Genomic DNA, 17500 nt, shown 5'->3' with positions numbered 1-17500 from the left:
ATTTTTCATCTTTTATTTCAAATCATCCTTTGGTGGCGCACTGTCATCTGAGGCGAATCGTTACCATCGGAAAATTGGTAGCTGATAAATGTTAGCCGTGTATTGTCGAAGGCTGATTGACATACACACATATGTGTGTATACATATACTCTGTGTATATATATATATATATATATATATATATATATATATATATATATTGTATATATATATATATATATATATATATATATATATATATATATATATATATATACATATATATATATATATATATATATATATATATACATATATATATATATATATATATATATATATATATATATATATATATATATATATATATATATATATATATATATATATATATAGTCTTATTAGTTTTTAGTTTTGTAAGTTACAACCGTGAATTTAAATTTTCCAATTAGTAAGCCCTAAATAGTAATTAATACCAAATTCCCTCCTTCTTGGGTAAAATTTAAACCTAAGAAGCAATTGTATAAGATGTGCGCTGCTTCCCTGAACACGACGCGAGCCTGTGGCTTTAGGTTTTGGTAAAAAAAGAAAAGTTAGATGTATCAATTCAGTTATCTCTGCTAGGAAGGAGACAAGTAAGTCCAATGGTATCCTCGAAGCAAAGCTAAATGGTGCAGATTATGTAAGGGTTTTGATACACTCCTGATGAACGTTCTGTGTAAGTGAATTGAGCGCGACTGTATTGGAAGCTTCAAATTGGGTCCATCCACGTTTCAAGCGTTTGTCTGAATATGGTCATGACCACCATGCGAATACATAGATTCAGTTGAAATAGAATACGTCTGGTGTTATATCATCTGAATTTCTATCCCGGTGTTTATCGGATTAAATGCCTTAATAAGGTCCTCTTGAAATGTGAATGGTTTCCATAAAAGGCTCATGAGAGTATTAGTCTTAATAATTCAAATTCTTACAAATGTGCACATCAGCTAAAAGTCATGTTTCGGTGTACCTCACCTCATGATACAAAAGAGTTCCATAAACCTTGGCATCTTCTGGTCCTCTTTTCATGCATTCACTGGAACACCTGAAAATAGCAGCATTGCAATTAGTAGAGTTTTATTAAAGAGAAGCCTGCTAGTGACACTGATACTGGCAAGCTATTTTAAAGGTTCTGCTTTAATACCCATCTACTGAAATAACCACCAATTCACCTTAACCGAAACAAAACAATAATATTCTACAAACATTGAGAAATAATTGGATTGTTTTGATAAGTATTTTTTGAGAAAACCAAAATTAGATCTCAAATGTAAAGAAGGAAATGGATTCAACTCATAAGACTTCACTTGTTTTTGAAAGTCTTTTTCAACTGAGCAGGGAATTACAACATTCTGAGAGACAACAAATGTTGAATTTTACGATTGACAGTAAAAGATCACTTGTACATTTATAGAGAATCTATTACATTTTTTTTTCAAATTATTCCCATATAAAATTCTTATTAAAGTGAATGATTACTTTATTCAACAGATTTGTTCGATTATTTAACAAGTTTTCAAATCAGAACTAAAAGGTTTTACGTTTACTTCTGGTTATGGTGACATTAGTAAACCTTGCAGTTGTAGAGGTATTAATGATATATATGTATATATATATATATATATATATATATATATATATATATATATATATATATATATGTATATATATATATATATATATATATATATATATATATATATATGTACGTATATGTATATATACTGTATATATATATATATATATATATATATATATATATATATATATTATATATATATATATATATATATATATATATATATATATATATATATATATATATATATATATATATATATATATATATATATATGTATGTATGTATGTATGTATATATACTGTATATATATATATATATATATATATATATATATATATATATATATATATATATGTATATATATATATATATATATATACATATATATATATATATATATATATATATATATATATATATATATATATATATATATATATATATATATATATGCGCGTTTGTGCATTAATGTTTCCTATAACAGAGTATAGCGCCAAATGAAAATATGCACGACAGTCACTGCCTCACTCATTCTCTAAATGTTCAATTCTGGATGAACCTCCTGTGTAGTAAAATTCCACGGTATTAGTTGTTCCACCCCTCCACAAAGATGGACCATCAGTAGTTAGTCGAATTCCCTTGGCAAACTGTTCCAGTTACCCATATCCTGCGCGCTCTTTCAATCTTCCTTCTTGGAAAGTTCTTTTTTTTTTATCAACAATTCAAAACTTTCTGGGGCTTCCGCTTCTTTTACCTTCAAAGCCTATGAATTATACACACGCTTACCATTCCTTTGTCTTTCATTCTTTCCACATGGCTAAACCACCAAAAAATAGTTTAACCTATCTTTCCTCCTTGTTAGTATTTGTATGATTTCTATGTAGCTATACGTCCTCACTTTATCAGTTCCTCTTACTCCAAATCTGAAGCGCAAATGGTTTACCTCAGGAGTCTGAACCTTCTTTCCTTTCTCTCAAACATAACTTCCACTTTTCTAATAAAGAATTGGCTCAACAACCTGTTCTGACATTCCTAACTAGGCTTTCATTGATACTTCAAGTATTTTCCTTGTCTATTCTTCACACACACTTTCCTTCCTTCACTAACCTTTTATGTTAGTTCCCTCTTCCTACCATCCTACGAGTATATCCTTAAATACTCACACTTGTCCTTATTGTCCCATCATAGAATTTTACAAACTCATCAACACATTCACCTGAGTCTATAACCTTCGTCCATTGGAGTCTCTCACTTCATTTCTAGCAATCGTACTTTGCCTAGTTTACAGCCACATTTGAAGACACGTACACACTCACATCTATATAGATATTAACATATGTATATTATACATATACATATATATGCATGTATATATGTTTGTATAAAAATGAGTGTGTTTGCATAGATAAACGTGCTTTGTTTATTCTCTAGGCTGCATGAAAAATTTAATTGGTTACTTTGGATACACTTAATTGCATAGTGAGTAACAATAGTCACTTACCTGTACTTGCCCCGATTATTAGAGGACATATGATCCCGAAATGTCTTGCATTCTTGGCTTGCAACGAGTGTCGCTACTCCTGAAAAGAAAGACGAATTGACGAATAAAACAAAAACAAAAACAGATAAAATAATGTTACCAAAGCTGATGGTAATTGAAGTTATGCAAAGATGAAAAACACTATTTAAGTTAATATTAGTGAAAAATGTCGTGACATATTAGGATTAGAAAATTTCAAGATATTGTAATCAGCGTTGTCAACCGAGGTTTCTATCACCATTTTTCTTTTGCAATGTTGTGGTAGCTTATTGGAAACGTCCCTGCATGGCTTTGTGTTGGACGGGACTTCAACCCGTGCCAGCTACATTGTTTCTAGTAGTGTCTACAACCTTAGCATCATGGTGAGCTAGGGATGGAGGTTTTGGGAGCCTTCAAGTCTACTTGCTGAGTTATCGGCAGCCATTGCCTGGCCCTCAGTGGTCCCAGTTAGATGTTCAAGACGATGAAATACAATTACGAAGCATAAACTGGACTCATGATTTTTCAATCGATATTCCTTATAAGATTTTGGGAAAAAACTGATGAGACTAACTCTTGTATTGTCCATCAGTAAATAAAAGCTTACTATTGGAAAAGTTCAAAGCCTATTTGAAGAAGCACATCTGCTCTGTTCATTAACTAGATCATAAATAACATATTTATGATTTCAGATTTTTTTATTGTAAGTTGACGCTTTAGTAAGACATGCTATTATTGTAAAAAAAAAAAAAATCCTATTAATTTTTTTTATATGATTCCAAATATTTTTTTTGACAACGCTTAGCAATTAAAAGATTATTATACAAATATTTTATTACAATTTTTGACAGTAAATTCTCTGTCAAGTTAGCTAAAGGTTTTTAATCCAATATTACTTACTTTGGGAAATTTCCCACCACAACAAACCTAGATGTTTTGCACAAATAATAAGGAAAGTCTCTGTAAATTATTCAGCGTTGGATTTTTCAAGGTTGTTAAACAATTGCTAGGAACCCTATTGGGTCATATATAGAGAGACTGTATCTTAACTGAATATGTTTTCCGATAAATTATCTCTTAAGACTTTGCGTTTTTCCTTGTGAAATGGTCTATGAATTACGTCCTCCATGTAAGCACATAGATATAAAACTCATGGAACCTTTTAAAGTCTAAAGTGGATCAGCCAACCTTCTCTTATGATTTCTGTAAGTTATTATGACATCATTTGCAATGTTTCTTGCACTGCAATTACTATCCCTTTCGATCATAGTGTTATAATCATCTTATATCTTACCACTGTTATAACCATCAACATTTTCCGATGACAAAATATTGGTAAATAAACGACTCAATACTCGAGTTTTAGTTTCTCCTTTCCATAAAGAGGGATAATCTTGATAAAGATTCTGTTTTGGTATTGAAAAGCGAGAAATAGTAAAAGAGAAATACACTAAGAAATAAAATCCTCATTTCTTTCTAATTTATTAATCGTTTTTTACACTCACAAATTACATCAATTATTTGAATTGTTAAAAAGTGGTATTTCCTGTACTTTTGCAGGAAAAGAAACTCGGGGTGTAAATAGGGTTATGATATCAAAAATCTTATTAAGCATCCTGTCTTTCTCTTTGTCTCTTTGTGTTTGTGTTGATGTGTAACCGTATGTCTTTGTTTTGTGTAAAAGTATCCGGTTTTGTTTGTACTGCTAAAAATGAGAACAAGAATGACTTTTTTGAAACAAATTCAATTCTTGCCGAATTCGGCCATCAAAGACTTGGTACAGTAGTCTGAACTAACAATATTCTATTTAGCGATCAACCGGCAGGCCACTGATACAGAGAACGTGTCAGTTGGCTTTCAGGAAAATCTTGGAATTTCTTTCTAGAAAAGAAACCTTCACGAAACTCTTAACTTCATTTGAATACACTGAGAGCAGACCAGGAATACGGGAATTCCTGCAGGGATATCTACGATACTGAAGCAAAGCACTTGCGGAAAAGGGATTTAGATTATTTTGTCAGAAACATGATAAGTTTGACAAATCAATGTAAGAAGGATAAACGTTTAATGGGCAATAGTACTCTGTAATTGATTATCTGAATCCAAAATCGAAATAAAGGAAAATAGAAAATAATGGCAATCTTACACACTCTATGTAAGAGTAAACATATAACTTTGTCTACCTTTCAGTCCCAATATTCCTGCTTTTTAGTAAAGATTATATGTAAATTATGGATGAATTAAGGATAATTAGAGATGGCAAGCAACCTTTCGTAAAAGATTATCTACTGTTTGATAAATATTGGAAGCACCAAATTGATTTCTCAGATCTTAGTGAATATCATGTTTCATCATATACTAGTGTACCTGAGCCTTCAAATATCACGTCTAAATATATATATATATATATATATATATATATATATATATATATATATATATATATATATATATATATATATATATATATATATATATATATATATATAGAGAGAGAGAGAGAGAGAGAGAGAGAGAGAGAGAGAGAGAGAGAGAGAGAGAGAGAGAGAGAGAGAGAGATGCACACACACAGATTTACTCCTTCCCACCGCACCTCTCTCCTAACTACAACACGCTGGTTCGGCAATTTGTAGGCGAGTGTGGTTTCCAAGTTTACCTCAAGGCCCCTCTCGCCAGGGTATGACTACTTCCTTTCCCACATAAATGTAACAGGAAAGGTATGAATATATATATATATATATATATATATATATATATATATATATACATATATATATATATATATATATATATATATATATATATATATATATATATATATATATATATATATATATATATATACATATATATACATATATATATAATTTATATAAGTATATATATACAGTATATATATATACAGTATATATATATTTTTGGGCTCAGGCCATGTCGTCCTGATGGAAGTTCCTAAATGGTAGCTTTCTAGGGTATATTTGATTACAGTGATATTCCCCGAGAATTTTACCTTAAGGTATCCAGAATTCTAACTCCTGGAGCGAATATCCCTAAATAATCTCACAGGGATATCGCATAATATCAGAGGACGTATTCTTGACACGTCACATAGCTATCTTCGCCCCGAACAGTACTAACGCTTTGAGGGGGATATAGTGACAAGAATCCGAAACGAGAATGAAAAGAGAGCTGCTCATAAGGCATCTCTCCTATTCCGTTTCCAGTGTGTATCTGATGAAGGCGGTAGTGCCCTCTTCATTCCTTTTCGTGTAGCTCTAATACTCGGTGTTTTCCCTTGTGTTCTCTCGTTATTTTGGATTTAATTCAACTTTTTGATGACTTCTCCGGCCTCTTCTGCCTCTGGAAAGTTGAGTATTATCTTTACTATGTATAAATGTAAGCTTTTGTCGTTTTGAATTAAATCAAATTTGATATTAACGTAAACAAGAGCTGTTGCCTACCAGAGGCATCCTGGATGCTATCGCTCGCTCTTATGGGTCAGTTAGTTAGCTAGAGCGACGTTCCCGGTTTGTTACGCTTTAATAATTTAGCTATTTAGCTACTCTAGAAATGCTTATACTGTTCGGTCAGTCTTAGCTCGGTGATTTCGACACGGGTCGAGGTACCGATCTTGCCCTTCGCGAGGCTTCGTAGCCTAGACGTCTGGCACTAGTACTTTCATGCATGGTATAAGTTTTTCCGAGTGTTATATTATTGAAGCTATAGGCAAATATTTTATACATGTAAGATATAGTTGAATGTTTTTCCAAGATTGTATACGAGAGAGTTTCGGTGATTTAGGTAATCGATTCTCACCTTACCTAGCTAGTATTTTAGGTACAGTAGTATACTTTCGCACATCCCCGATTGTTCATTTCTCCTCCGGAGGCCAAGTTCAATCCCTCTCTCCCTCTGAAAGCCCTTGGCTTAATCCTAGTGGTTCTACCTGTATATAAACCCAGGTATTACTATTCTAGGATTTATCTGCCCTGTCCTGATAACCAGAGTGACTGGTTTTTGGGTTTGGGCAGAACTTCAGAGTTTTTAGTCTGTGGTCTGCTTCTTCCTAGCATGGAGAATGAGTCTCCTTTGCTAGGTTAAGGGTGGACACAGGAAGCTATGCTTCCCTAGTCCATGTCGGAAGGATGGTAATTGAAGTTATGCAAAGATGAGAAACATTATTCAAGTTAGTATTAGTGAAAAATGTCGTGACATTTTAGGGTTAGAAAATTTAAAAATATTGTAATCAGCATAGTCATTTCTATCACCATTTTTCTTTTGTAATGTTGAGGTAGCCTATTGGAAACGTCCCTGCATGGTAATGTATTTGACGGGACTTCAACCCGTGCGAGCTACATTGTTTCTAGTAGTGTCTACAACCTTAGCATCATGGTGAGCTAGGGATGGAGGTTTTGGGAGCCTTTAAGTCTACTTGCTGAGTTATCGGCAGCCATTGCCTGGCCCTCAGTGGTCCCAGTTAGATGTTCAAGACGATGAAATACAATTACGAAGCATAAACTGGACTTTTGATTTTTCAATCAATATTCCTTATAAAATTTTGGGAAAAAACTGATAAGACTAACTCTTGTATTGTCCATCAGTAAATAAAAGCTTACTATTAGAAAAGTTCAAAGCCTATTTGAAGAAGCACATCTGCTCTGTTCATTAACTAGATCGTAAATAGCATATTTAAGGTTTCAGATTTTTTTATTGCAAGTTGGCGCTTTAGTAAGACTTGCTATTATTGTAGAAAAAAAAAAAACCTATTCAATTTTTTTTTATATGATTCCAAATATTTATTTTGACAACGCTTAGCGATTAAAAGATTATTATACAAATATTTTATTACAATTTGTGACAGTAAATTCTCTGTCAAGTTAGCTAAAATTTCCCACCACAACAAACCGAGATGTTTTGCACAAATGATAAGGAAAGTCTCTGTAAATTATGCAGCGTTGGATTTTTCAAGGTTGTTAAACAATTGCTAGGAATCCTATTGGGTCATATATAGAGAGACTGTATCTTAACTGAATATGTTTTCCGATAAATTATCTCTTGAGACTTTGCGTTTTTCCTTGTGAAATGGTCTATGAATTACATCCTCCATGTAAGCAAGATGAAAACTCCTAGATATAAAACTCATGGAACCTTTTACATTTCTAAAGTGGACCAGCCAACCTTCTCTTATGATTTCTGTAAGTTATTATGACATCATTTGCAATGTTTTTTGCACTGCAATTACTATTCCTTTCGATCATACTGATATAATCATCTTATATCCTACCACTGTTATAACCATCATCATTTTCCGATGACAAAATATTGGTAAATAAACGACTCAATACTCGAGTTTCAGTTTCTCCATAAAGAGGGATAATCTTGATAAAGATTCTGTTTTGGTATTAAAAAGCGAGAAATAGTAAAAGAGAAATACACTAAGCAATAAAATCCTTATTTCTTTCTAATTTATTAATCGTTTTTTACACTCACAAATTACATCAATTATTTGAATCGTTGAAAAATGGTATTTCCTGTACTTTTGCAGGAAAAGCAACTCGGAGTGTAAATAGAGTTATGATATCAAACTTGACATTAAGCTTCCTCTCTCTCTCTCTCTCTCTCTCTCTCTCTCTCTCTCTCTCTCTCTCTCTCTCTCTCTCTCTCCCTCTCTCTCTCTCTCTCTCTCTCTCTCTCTCTCTCTCTTTATGTATGTGTATGTGTAACTATATATCTTTCTTTTATGTGTAAAAATATCTGTCTTTTATGTTTGTACAGATAACAATGAGAACAAGAATGACTTTTTCGAAACAAATTCAATTCTTGCCGAATTTGGCCTTCGAAGACTTAATACAACAGTAGTCTGAACTGACAGTATTCTATTTAGCGATCAACTGCCAGAGAACTTATCAGTTGTCTTACATGAAAATCTGGGGAATTTCTCTCCAGAAAGAAACCTTTAACAATCCATTAACTTCATTCGAGTACACTGAGAGCAGACCAGGCACACGGGAATTCCTGATACAAAACGGTTGCGGAAAAGGTCATTAAGATTTCTTCATAAACATAGGTTTGACAAATCAGTGTAAAAGAAGATAAACGTTTAGTGGAGGATAATACCCTGTAGTTAATCATTGAAATCCATAACTGAACTAAAGGAATATAAAAAAAAAAATGAATAATGTTAACCTTTATGTAATAGTTAGCATATGACCGTCTGCTTGTCTCTCTTTCTCTTGGAGTTCTCAACAGCATAAATGCTTCATTGTCCAAATAATTACTTTGAAAAATAAAACCATAAATCTTACAATCATAATCATCCCACTTTTAGTGAAGATTATATGTAAATTGTGGATGAATTAAGGATAATTATGGATGGCAAGCAACCGTTCGTAAACGATTATCTACTGTTTGACAAATATTGGAAGATCCAAATAGATTTCTCAAAAAAAGAGAAAACGGTCTCTTTTCACATCTAATATCCCTCTTAGCTCAGTGACTATGATGTTTATTATTCTGTATATACAGGTAAGTGGTGTGAATATCATATTATGAAAAAATGAGAATTTGCTGTTTTCCCTGTCGGAGCCCCTGGGCTTAGAGCATCCTGCTTTTCCAACTAGGGTTGTAGCTTAGCAAGTAATAATAATAATAATAATAATAATAATAATAATAATAATAATAATAATAATAATAATAATAATAATAATAATAATAATAATAATAATAATAATAATAATAAAGAAGCCCCTGGGTAACATAATAATACATTCTTGACATACAGATGATGTGAGCATACAAGGTATAACAGTAAGATTACATATACTGTGATGATAATCAACAAAATAAAATTTTCCGATAACCAACATAAAAAATAAGAAATAAACATCGATAAGTGTTTGATCAGATCAATAAGAAGAGAAATACGTTCACGGTGTTCTAGATTCCAGACAGCTACCCAGAAGCAGTTTCACATTCTCCATCATTCGTAGACTTAGTTTGAAAAGTTGGATGTTATAAGCCCAAGGGCTCCAACAGGAATAAATACCATGGAGAAGAAAGGAGCGAAGGAAATAAATAAACTACATGAGAAACTTCTGAAGATATCTGTATGGAAAGTCCAGCAACCCCAAAACTACACAAAAATAGTGAGAAAATTCCGATTGAAAAAGGAGTTACACAGGGAGACCCCATGTCTCCCAAATTAATCACAGCATCCCTAGAAGATATATTCAAGAAATCAAAGTGGGAAAATGTAGGAATTGATATTAATGGGGAAATACCTTCACAACTTAAGATTTGCAGATGACATAGTTATATTTAGTGAATCATGGGAGGAATTGCAAATGATACAATATTTGAATCGAGAAAGTAGAAATTTGGTACTGATAATGTTCAATGAATATAATGCCGAGGTTCATGGACGAACCTCTAGAGATTGTTAATGAATATAAATACTTAGGATAGACAGTAACATAAGACCAAAATTAAAAGATGGATAAGAATAGGATGGAGAGCCTTTGGTAAACAAAAGGAGATTATGAGAAAAAAAATGCCACTTTATCTAAAAAATTAAGTATTTAATCAGATGGTCTTACCGGTATTAAATTATGCAACAGAAACTTGGAGTCTTACTAGAGCCTCAGAGCATAAGTTAGTTACAACTCAGAGAGCTATAGAGAGCATAATCACCGGAATAACAATAAGAGACATTGGATATAAGAGCAAACTAATGTAGAGGATATTCTAACAACAAGTATGAAAAAGAAATGGACGTGAGCAGGACATATAATGAGAATGACAGATGATAGATGGACAAAAAGAACAACAGAATGGTCCCTAGAGATTACAAAAGAAGCAGGGGAAGAAAGAGAAGGCGATGGATTGATGAATAAAGAAAATTTGCTGGTATAGACCGGCACAGAAAGACCATAAACAGACACGAGTAAAAGGACATGTCTGAGGCATTTGTCCTGCAGTGGAATAATTATGGTTGATGGTATATATAATTTAAATATACTGTAGATATATAACATATATATATATATATATATATATATATATATATATATATATATATATATATATATATTATAAATATATATATATATATATATATATATATATATATATATATATATATTTATATATATATATATATATATATATATATATATATATATATATATATATTCATATAGATATACACATATATAATCGTATGAGCCTGTGTGCCATTATTATTATTATTATTATTATTATTATTATTATTATTATTATTAATATTAGTAAATTTAAAAAAAATTAATATTATCAGTGTAATTATTAAATTTTTTATTAATTTTAATAATATTATAAATGATAATCTTGATAAATTTATTAATTTCAATAATTCGAGCATGTATAACACTAAAATGCTATAACAACTGCTAAATAAGCAATCTGGTATACTCGTGCACGTCCAATACAATATAAGAAAATAGAAAACTTGGCGTTTATGAACTCACCTAAAATGGAGGCGATGCGAAGAGGCCACATCCTGACAGCAAACTGTAGAAAAGAAGTTTTATTTATATATTTATTTATTCCTTTTGTTGGAATATTTTATTAGTTATAGATTTTCCACCAAATGACTACGCCTAGATTCCAAGACTTTTTATGTAATAGAATTTGAAGAAAATGATTTCTAAAGACTGTTTTGAGACATTTGTGAAACACTGTCTTGCGGTTTTCTTCTCATGTTAACTTTATATATATATATATATATATATATATATATATATATATATATATATATATATATATATATATATATGCATATATATATATATATATATATATATATATATATATATATATATATATATATATATATATATATATATATATATACTGTATATATAACTCACAAACAGAACACAGTTTACAGCTACTTGTGGCTATTGACTTTTCACTTGAATACGAACACGACAACCACTTCTGCAGAATCGTAAAAGGATAATTACCAGTTGCTTATGACAAAGTGATCTTGGTAGATGACTCCATGAAGACTAGCAGTACTTCAGCACAGGCGAAGGAGACACTAAATCATGACGCGATCCGTCCTTTGGTTACTCTCGTAGATAACCCGTTTCCTGTGACGTTGCAGATTCGATTTGATACCAGTAACCCTGTTTAATTCTAAAGATTATTTCTACTTCGAAATGAATCTACGACTCTCTCTCAAATATTGTATATCCTATCTGTTGGTGTAAATTTGGGGTACAGTGAATGTTTGATTCTGCTGCTTTAAAATAGTTTTGTTAGTTTTACTCTAGTAATTCCCCTTTTTCTCTTTAAACTTGAGAGATGCAATTTTCATGTTCATGTATACGTAAGTTTCCTTGATAAAATTCGTCCAAGATTCATAAACAGATAGTACTTTGTGAAATCCTTTGTGTTAATCTAATCTTACTCAGTAACTTTCATGTTATCAATTACTTGCACCTCTTGGTCGTAAAACTTTTATCACTGGTTTAAAAGTTATAGACTGTTTTATTATACCCTCCATAGATTTATCTTATACATTTCATTTCTTAGTTAAACACCAAGTAATAAGTAAGAATACATTTGGAGTACTTCAGTTGACCTTGCTTTATATATATATATATATATATATATATATATATATATATATATATATATATATATATATATATATATATATATATATACATATATATATGGGTGTATGTTTGTGCGCTTGTGTGTATATATGTAAATATATATATATATATATATATATATATATATATATATATATATATATATATATATATATATATATATATATATATATATATATATATATATATACCGGGTAAGCCCAAATATCTTCCTGACTCCTACGACTGGTGCTTTACTCACTTTACTTTGATGGCTGCTTTTCCGGTCCCATACAGCAGGGGAACCCCACTCTCTACAGGACCTCCACTGTCGTTTTACTTTACTTTATCTTTTCAAGTCACATATTGTTCATTTATTGTCAAATCGTCACTGTCAAAAGACTCATGAAATAAGAAAGTCTTCAGTTTCCTCTTGAAAGCCTTAATGTCTTCAATCATTCGAATGTTTCGTGGGAGCTTATTATATAGTCTCGGGGTCTCATATTTGAAGGCTCTTGAGCCTCAAGTAGACATAAGTCTAGGTTCCAACAGTTTGAAGCCATCTGTAACTATTCTCATGTCGACACGATTTGTTGGCTGCGCAATATGTAACAATTCTCTAAAGTATTTAGGACGACCGATTCTGATAACTTGGTGGGTTATTTTGCATATTGTATATATTTTGGTAGTCTCATATCGGTGAGGATATTCTTAAAATCACCAGGACTTACTATGCCTCTTCAGTACTTGTCCCTCTACCGTGAGACTTGTAGCTAAGGTGAACTAAAATCAATTCGCCTTTAATACTGAAAGTCCAACCATCGGGCGGTAAAAATAGTCATTTTAATAGATATATCAACAGCAAAATAAGCTAGGATTTCCTTTCGTGCGATCTCCTGTGTCTGTTTAATTTTTTGAAAAAAAAAAGAAAAGAAAAAAAAAAAAGAGATGGACAGCTCTTATCATAAGTAATAGCTATAATCTTTGTTCTTTTTCAAAGGGAACGTTACCTCAGAACGTTTCCACAACTTATAGTTTCATTTGGATGTAAAATTATCTTAAAGATTCAAATATATGATGCAGTTAAAGTCTGAACATTTCAGATCTGGTCTGCATTGGACTGACCTTCTGATGTTGTAAAATCCTTATCCCACTTGACGGATGCAACGCTTTAGCTGTGTTTTTTATTTCTTTTTTAAAGAGATGGTACATCCAAGTCGCCGTATCATTGGTTGATCCAAAGCATTTTGAGGCTTATCAGCAACTAATTCTTCACTAGTGATATTTACCACCTCTCTCAAGGCCTTTCCCTGTAAGCCTTTCTCTAGGAGTCTACCGTGTATTTTCTGTACTAAACGCACTTCCTTTCAGAATATCAGCTTTCTTACGCTCTCATCGGTAGCTATCTTGTTAGTTAATTTTCAATATCCATCTCAGTATCCCTAATGGGCTGTATTCTTTTATAATTACTGTACTAGTAAAATGATAGACCTATAAATCTATTTCCAGTATTGACCTGCAAAAGATTCAGAATTCCATCTTCCATTCTTTCATATCCTCTGCTTAAATTAAAAATTTCACTATTGCAACCACTTTTATATTTCATTTTACAAAATCACATCACCAGGTTCTTTGCGTTCATAAGGTTGGCCGCCTATGCGTGTCTTAATCCCGATATGATCATTAACGTAACAAGAAATTAATATTGCTTGTTAGTACATTGCTCTTCGTTTTCTATATGAAATTCAATACTAAGTTAACCTGCTTATTGCTTTTGTACTCTCTAAATCCTACCTCATGCTTTTAACAACTGATCATGAGTGTCTGAGGTTAGTGTTCTTAATTTAACGATATCTGAACGATTTCTTATAAGAAAAGAGAGTAAAAAATACAGGCGACTTCAGAAGCCTCACAATACAGCAAAGCCAAGCAGGGTGACTTGGCAGTAACATTCTCCTGTGAAAACTTATCTGCAGCTTAGAAAAAGACAACAACTTTAAACTGATCTCTTTAAATAGACACTTGCTTCTGTATTTCACCAGTAAGAGAAGATGTTGGATTAAAACCCTATTAGCTAATATATGATTGTTTTTTCCTCGATCCATTGTGATTTGATGATTAAGGTTATTAGATAGATAACAACTTATAATTAGTTATCTATTTTGTTTTTAAATGGATCAAACATTAAATATCAGTGTTGTCTACATGATGATGTATTTCCTTTGCGGGATTCCCAATGAGCATGGTAATAGAACGTTCTGTCTTACTTGGAATAAGCCAACCCGCTTATTTTCTTTATGATTTTATCATACTTGCCATACTTGCTTGTCTAGGAGACCAGAAGGCCTGAAACCAGATCAAGCTAATACAATTCTCCAACTGGAATGGAGTGAATAATAGACGATTATGGGTAAAATGTCTCCGTATTTTCATATTTTCTCTCTATGTCAAAGCATCTCCATAATATGCTATTTCATCCATTTACTTTTCATAAGTCAAATATATTGAGATACTTTCTCATATAAGAATGATGCCATTGCTGTTGTGAATCAGGTTTTTTGGACACCATTTCAAAACATCTAAGTTTTTTCTGCTTTCATCCTTTCATTTATTTCTTTCTTTAATTTTACGAAACTGAAAATTTCTTGATCTTTATAATCAACATATTATGGTCACCATCTATCTATTCTGATTTCTTTAGTTCATATTATACAACTCATGGTAGATACTGAAGTGAAGATTAAGAAAGCTTGTAATAATCCATTGTTTTTTTTTTTTAATTCGTTCATTTTACATACGATTAACTGTCCTTTGGTCTTTATAATCCTCTTTTTGTTTACTGTAGAAGCACAGGAATTCCTCCCTGACTGGCGCTTAGTCAGACGATCGCAAGTGTACACAACACATGACATTTCGTTGTCCGGATAAAGAAAGATAACGATGTCCTGTTTTATTATCGTTGCCTATTGTTCGATTCAAATGTTGTATTCTCTCTCCGAGAAAAAAAAAACGACTATTTCTTAATTAAAAAATTCAAATGTTTCGTATGTAGAACAGGAAAGTAATCATTACTAATGGTACAGTGTCTATAGTACATACTCTCAGACAACTGTTATACACAAATAAATTTATGTTTTTTTTTTCCTTCTTTTTCTAACGTTGCTAACTTTTGTGGTCTTAAGATCAATTGAGTAAGTGTTAGATTAGCAGATTCATTTGATGACTTCGAGTAATACTTTCATCTTCCTGACATCGGCAGATGCCTAATGATTAGAAACCCAGAAGAATCTATTTATCCGGCATACGAGATATCTATGAGACTAGCTTCTTAATAACTTCAGGCAATTCAGGTTTGAAAAAAGAAATGCTTTACCATCGATGGGAAGATAGACCCGAGATTAAATTTAGGTTATGACCTTTGGTACAATTGATATTTTTTCCAAAATATGTTACCTTGTTATGTGTACATTCATTAACATAGAATTTTATTTAATGTCTTTAAGTAAGGAAGTGACATCTGAATATCTCTATTAAATGGTAGAAATATAATGCTGTTTAATAATTCGTTTTATTAACGGGCAATCATAACTATTTTTAGGGCTTTACTTCATACAATTTTTATGGAAATATTTAGGGAAGCATAGATTAGTGAAAATTCCTAATTTGGTGAACATATCTGCTATGTAATCAGGACTAAATACTTCTAGTGCCCTCAAATGCAGAGAAGAAAATACAGATAACTTGTATATTCAGAATACACTAAATATGAATATGTATATATATATATATATATATATATATATATATATATATATATATGTATATATATATATATATATATATATATATGTATATATATATATATATATATATATATATATATATATATATATATATATATATATATATATATATATATATATATACATGTATATATATATATGTATATATATATATATATATATATATATATATATATATATATATATATATATATATACATGTATATATATATATATATATATATATATATATACATGTATATATATATATATATATATATATATATATATATATATGTATATATATATATATATATATATATATATATATATATATATATATATATATATATATATATATATATATATATATATATATGTATATATATATATATATATATATATATATATATATATATATATATATATATATATATATACTTAATGGATTCTTTTAACCTTCATTGAACCAAGAAACAGCTTTACTGACGTGCATACATTTACCAAGGAAATGATGATAAGGTTTATTTTATAAATGATTTACACTCGGGAACGCCCTTATTAACAAACACAAATTCGTAAATAGATGACACAACACAGTCAGGCGTTGGCAAAACCACAGAAATGTGACCAGTTTCTTTTTCATTATCCGATTTGTCTATGTTGATTACGCTGATTATAAAAACATCAAATTACACCTTAGTCCGGAACCTTCTGGCATATAACTATTACTCCTTAACTGATTTGAATCGTAATGAATAATGATATTCTCCATTCAAGGAAAATCTATTTGGCATCGCTGTCCCAAACTCGTCCCACCAACATTAACTATGTTGATGATTGTTACATTTATCACGTGCACAGGGACATGATTTACCATCTATGTGTTCTGATAAAGAAAGGAAAGTTTATACACTTTTATAAGTAAACTCAGGTTGCTTCCGATAACATGAAA

The 17500-nt window shown here is 30.9% G+C and overlaps 2 protein-coding genes across 2 annotated transcripts in view; one reads left to right on the top strand and one right to left on the bottom strand.

Annotated features, from left to right (window-relative positions):
- Positions 1-17500, bottom strand: part of LOC137616421 (uncharacterized) — a 742648-nt gene that overhangs the window by 202198 nt on the left and 522950 nt on the right. Inside the window, exon 3 of the mRNA XM_068346161.1 lies at positions 11627-11669. The gene's annotated coding sequence lies outside the window, so the exon portion shown is untranslated. The remainder of the gene's footprint in view (positions 1-11626; positions 11670-17500) is intronic.
- Positions 1-17500, top strand: part of LOC137616424 (receptor-type tyrosine-protein phosphatase T-like) — a 209195-nt gene that overhangs the window by 91679 nt on the left and 100016 nt on the right. The window lies entirely within an intron of this gene.

The sequence above is a fragment of the Palaemon carinicauda genome, chromosome 22 (genome assembly GCF_036898095.1).
Source record: "Palaemon carinicauda isolate YSFRI2023 chromosome 22, ASM3689809v2, whole genome shotgun sequence".
In the NCBI taxonomy this organism is placed as follows: domain Eukaryota; kingdom Metazoa; phylum Arthropoda; class Malacostraca; order Decapoda; family Palaemonidae; genus Palaemon; species Palaemon carinicauda.
The sequence above is the reverse complement of the archived record's forward strand: the minus strand, read 5'-3'. Positions and strand labels throughout refer to the sequence as shown.